Here is a 6763-nt window from a genome sequence, read left to right as displayed (position 1 = left end):
AGTAAACACAAGAGCCCCGGCGTCGCGCACACACACACACCACACACACACACACCGAGGATGACGCTCGTCTGCGGAGGACGTTCAACGGTCGGATAACTCGCCGAGCCCGGAACAAAGGGCCGCAGCGTTGAGGCGGGAATCCTCCGGAAGGCGCCGGCCGTTACGCTCGACCGTGTCACCGGTTTCACGGTGACTGAGGGCAGGTAGCCGTTGGGTAGCGTTAGCAGGTAGCCGCGGTTTGGCCCGCTTCGGGTTGGCACGGCAGCGGGGAGTGAAGGCAACGCCTTACTAACGTCAACTCACCTTAACATTAAATACCACCCGGCAGGAGCAAGTTTTACCCCGCGGGTGACTAACTACCGCGCGAAGAAGCAACAAGCCCCTTTTTTTTATTGCGTAAGGTAAAAACTTGGCGGGGTTTAATTGACAGGCCTGTCAATCCAGATAGCAGTTTGTAGGTTTTCAGTTGGCTTTCAAGAGAGAGAACAGAGAGATGGACAGGAAGGGATGGACAGAGGGGAGAATGGCTGTTCTGGGATTCAACTTCAGTTTGGGCTTGCGGGAGGTTTCACTGGGACACGTTGCTGTTTACCCGACAGACAGAACAACAGGGCAGGCAGACCAGGTAGAGAGAGGAGACAAGCAGGAGAGACAAGACAGTTGTCCAACAGTGGAAGGATGAAGAGGACGGAGATAAAAACAAGAGGAACTGTGTAACATGGAGCAAGCATTCGAAGCCGGGGCAGAGGACAAGGAGCGTGAGTGTTACAGTGTGTGTTGTGTGTGTGTTACAGTGTGTGTGTGTGTGTTGGTGTGTGTTAACCAGTGTGTGTGTGTTTGTGTGTGGATAAAACCGATCAAATCATGTGATTGATCGGCTGTGAGGGCCCACGCGGCAGGGCAGCAGGCTGTATATGTGATGCTTTGTGATACTGCAAATGCAGAGCTTCCTCCAGGTTTAAATTTAAGGGCTCCTAATTTAATGTATATCTTACATACCCGTTGGTGCTGCAGTTATGGGTGAAACACACCAGACAATTATAAATAAAGGGGACAATTTGTTGGTCTTTCAAACAAACAACATCAAAACTACAGGCATCATTATAATGCTGTTATCAACCTTTAACCTTTTGTCATCTAAACCATATCCCACTTTATTCTGTGTAGTTTTATTTAAACATTTTATTTGTGGTCCTTTATTGGTTTTTATTGCCAATGGAGGAATCAAATGAACATCTTCATTTTTATTCTTCATCGAACAATTAAGAGAAGTTTGAGCTGAAGAACGGTAGTGAGCAGAGATAGATGATTTATATATTCTCCATTATCCTGATCTAAACTGTTGTCACTATTGGTTTACACAACAAACACAAGACAACAACAGTTGTGACTCTTAAATTGTTCATTTATCAGAGCATTTAAAGCGTGTTGCAGGAGGAATTCAATAATCATCGCTCAACCTATAATTGATTAAATATTAGAAATAATAAAATAATAAAGCAGAAGGCAGTGGCTATTAAAATGGTGTTGAATCTGTTGATGGACTCAAACATGACTGGTTGTTTGTACATGTTCTCATTCCTGTTCTATACGTTTTGTTAAAACATCGTTGGAATCAAAAATGAGCTTTTTGGGGATTTTATGTTTGAAAACCATTCAAAGACAGGAAGTTGTGTCATAAAGCATTTTCCCAAAGACTGCGGAGGAAGGGCGAACAACGTAACAGATCGCAAGACGATACGCAAGACGTGTTGTGGAAGGTTTAAACACAAGTAACCTTCAGTATGGAGCCAGCCTCTAGTGGCGTTACAGGAACTGCAGTTTCCTAGCTGCTGCTTGTTCTGCTGTGAAAAATCAACTTGTAGAGACTGAAGCTTTCGTTTAGTCTAGCGTTGAGGCCACAAACCACATTTTACAGATTATTTCGTGGTGAGAAGTGATCTCTGCTTTCGCTCTTACAGCGCGTTAATAGAAACTGCTGCTTTGTGCTTCAGCTGTAAAGACTTCAGACTTTATTTTATCTTTGGTTTCGTAAATATGAACATGCTTGCTTTTAACAACACACGCTGCTTTCCCAAAACATGATCATTGCTCCCCGAGCCCCGGACTCTGATTACGACGGAACTCGTTCCATGTGACGTTTACGGCCAGCCCTTTGCCGTTTGGGATATCAGTGGGAATAATTGGGATGGAAACAATTTCGCAGGAACAATGAGGAACAATTGAGGAAAATGAGGTAAAGATCCCTCCCACTGTCAGGCTTTTATGGCCTCTTCCAGTTGGTGTCAGTTGTCAGCACGTTGTCCTCAGGATGAACTCTTAAGCGGAGGTGTAATCTCTGGTAAGCAGGGAGGAGGAAAGGAAGAGAGGAGGAAGGAGAGAGAGGAGGGGGAGGGAAGGAGAGAGGAGGAGGAGGGAGGGAGGAGGGAGAGAGAGGGAGTGAGGGAGGAGGGAGGGAGAGGAAGGAGGAGAGGGAGTTGCTTTACAGTGCTTGGTGGAGGGCTGGGCCGTCGTTTGTTGGTCTCATTATTAACTGAATGGTGTTGAGTTAAACAGTCCCACACACACTCGTAGTTCATTCAAGCCTGTTAGGGGATAATTTCATTATTATTAAAAGTTTTACTATTTACTGAACAAATAAAAGATACAAACTTTCACATTGGAATTATTCTTCTCCTTTTTTATTTTGAATTTTCAGATAATCATTAAAATTTTAAAATATAACAAGCTGAAAATAAGAACCAGGTTTGACTTAGTTCTCTTTATGTCCATTAAATATATTTTATAAATCTTATCATGTTAAGACAGCAAACACTGCTGTTTAACTTTTTAATTACAGTTACAGTTACCATCTGCTGACACACAACACACAACAGAACACACAGAGAACACCACACACAGAAGACACACACACACAGAAGACACACAACACACCAGGAGACACAGCAGAGACACACACACACAAGAACACACACACACACAAACACACAGACACACACGTAAACACACAACAACGAGAACACAGAGACAACACACACACAGGAGAACACACACACACACACAACACACACAGACAACACAGTAACACACACACACACAGAGACACAACACACACACACACAGAGACACACACACACACACAGAGACACACACCACACACACAGTAACACCACACACACACACACACACACACACAGAGACACACACAACACAACAAGTAACAACAGACACACACACACACACAACACCACACACAGAGACACACACAGAACACACACACACCAACACACAAGACACACACACACACACACACACACAGAGACACACACACCACACAGTAACACACAGACACACCACACACCACAGTAAAACACACACACACACAGACACCACAGAACCACACACACACAACACAGTAACACACAGACACACAACACCCAGTAACACCACAACACACACACACACACACACACAGAAGAGACACACACAGCACACACACACACACACACACACACACACACACAGACACACACAGAAACACACAGAACACAACAGAAACACACACACAGACACACACACACACACAAACACACACACACACACACAGACAACACACACACACACAGACACACACACAGAACACACACACACACACAAGACACACACACACACACAGACACACACAACACAACACAAAACACACACACAGAAACACAGACACACACACACACAGACACAAGACACAGACACACACACACACACACAACAGACACACACAACACACAACAGAGACACACACACACACACAGTAACACACAACACACACACACACAGTACACACACACACACAGAAACACACACAGACACACACACACACACACAGAGACAGACACACAGACACACACACACAAACACACAGACACACACACACACACACACAGGAGAGACACACACAGACACACACACACACCACACACACACACACACACAGAAACACAACAACACACACACAGAGACACACACAGACAACACAACACAGACACACAACACACACACACACACACACACACACAGACACACACACCACACACACAGACACACACACAACACACACCAACACACAGACAGACACACACACACACACACACACAGACACACACACACACAGACACAAACACACACACCAAACACACACACACAGACACACACACACACAACACACAGACACAGACACACACCACACACACACATAGAGACACGTAACACACAGACTCACACAACACACACAGAGACACCACCACAACACACACAGAGGACAGACACACACACACACACACACATCACACAGAGACAGACACACACACACACACACACACACACCACACACACACACACACACACACACACAACACAGCCTTGACACACACACAGAGACACACACAGACACACAGACAACACACACACACACACACACACACAGAGACCACACAGACACACACACACAACAACACACACACACACACACACACACACACACACAACACACACACACACACACAACACACACACCACACAGGGACACACACAACACACACAGACACACACACACACACAGACAACACAACACACAGACACACACACACACACAGACACACACGACACAGAACAAACACACACACAGACACACACACACCACAGACACACAGGACACAAAAACACACACACACAACAACACACAGAGCAACAGTAACATTACAGACTCACACACACACAGACCACAGATACACACACACACACAACACACACAGAGACAGACACACACACACACACACACAGAGACAGACACACACACACACACACACCACGACAACACACAGAGACAGACACACACACACAACCACACACACACACAGACAACACACACAGAGACACACACAGACACACAGACACACACAACACACCACACAGTAACAACACACACACAACACACACAGACAGACACACAACACACACACACACACACACAACAGACAGACACACACACAAACACAGACCTACCACACACACACACAACACACACACACACACACACACACACAACACACCACACCAGACACACACACACACACAGAAACACACAGAGACACACACAGACACACACACAGACACACACACCACACACACACACACACACACAGAGACACACACAGACACCACCACACAGGACAACACACAACACACACACCACACACACACACACACAAAGACACACACACACACAACACACACACAGACACACACCACACACAACACACACACACAGACACACACAACACACAGACACACACACAACACACACAGACACACACACACACACAGACACAGACACACAAACACACAGACACACACAACACACACACAGACACAACACCACACACCACAGACACACACACACACACACACACAGAGACACAGTAACACACAACTCACACACACACAGACACACACAGAACCACACACACACACACACACACAGAGACAGACAACACACACACACACACAGAGGACAGAACACACACACACACACAACACACACACACAGAGACAGACACCACACACACACACACACACACACACAACAGACACACCCACACAAGACACACACCAGACACACAGACACCACACACCACACACACACAGTAACACACACACACACACACACACACAGACAGACACACACACACACACACCACACACACACAGACAGACACACAACACACACACAGACACACACCAACACACACACAACACACACACACACACAGAACACACACACAGACACACACACACACACAGACACACACACAGAGACACACACAACACACAGACAAACAAAACACACACACACACCACAGAGACACACACACAGAGACACACACAGACACAACACACAGGACACACACAACACACAACAACACAGACCACACACACACACAACACACAGAGCATCACACACCACACACAGACACACACACACAGACACAGACAACCACAACGACACACACACACACACAACAGACACACCCACACACACACAGACACAGACACACACACACACACAGACACACACGCACTGAGCCACCGAGCTCACCACAACGAGTCGTCCTCGACACATTCAGCTAGCGTAGTTTGAAACAACACAAGAACAAACACCAAAAAAAGAGAACAGTAAACAGACAAACCAACAGAACACACAGAGAACACACACACACAAACAAGACAGACACAAACAAAAAAGACAAACCACACACAACACAGAACAGAAAAACAACAACACACACACCACAGTGACTACGACACAGAAGATCACACGACACCAGCACGATCAAAACACAATGGGGACAACAACGGAGGTCAACCACGACTACTAGTCCCTCTCTCTGGTATGGTATGTGTCGGCTCGGCTCGGCTCGGCTCGTTTCCTGACTCTGACGCGGTCACTGCGGGCGGCAAGCTCGCGGGAACAGGAACGCGACATCCAGTCCGGTTTAACAAAATAAGAGCGTTGTTTCTTCAAAACAATTTTTAACTGCATTTTCTAAATTTTTTAAATATATATTTATGAGCTTTTGCACATTTATAACATAGTTTTGAGATATAAAAAATGTTGAGAACGTTTCTCGGTGTTTTGAGATACTAATTCATTATTCTGAGAATTTTTTATCATCATTTTAAGATATTATAAGATAAGATAAGATAA

The sequence above is a fragment of the Morone saxatilis genome, unplaced genomic scaffold, assembly GCF_004916995.1.
Source record: "Morone saxatilis isolate NCDOM2014 unplaced genomic scaffold, NCSU_SB_2.0 Contig4, whole genome shotgun sequence".
NCBI classification, from domain to species: Eukaryota; Metazoa; Chordata; class Actinopteri; family Moronidae; genus Morone; species Morone saxatilis.
Note: the sequence above shows the minus strand (reverse complement) of the source record.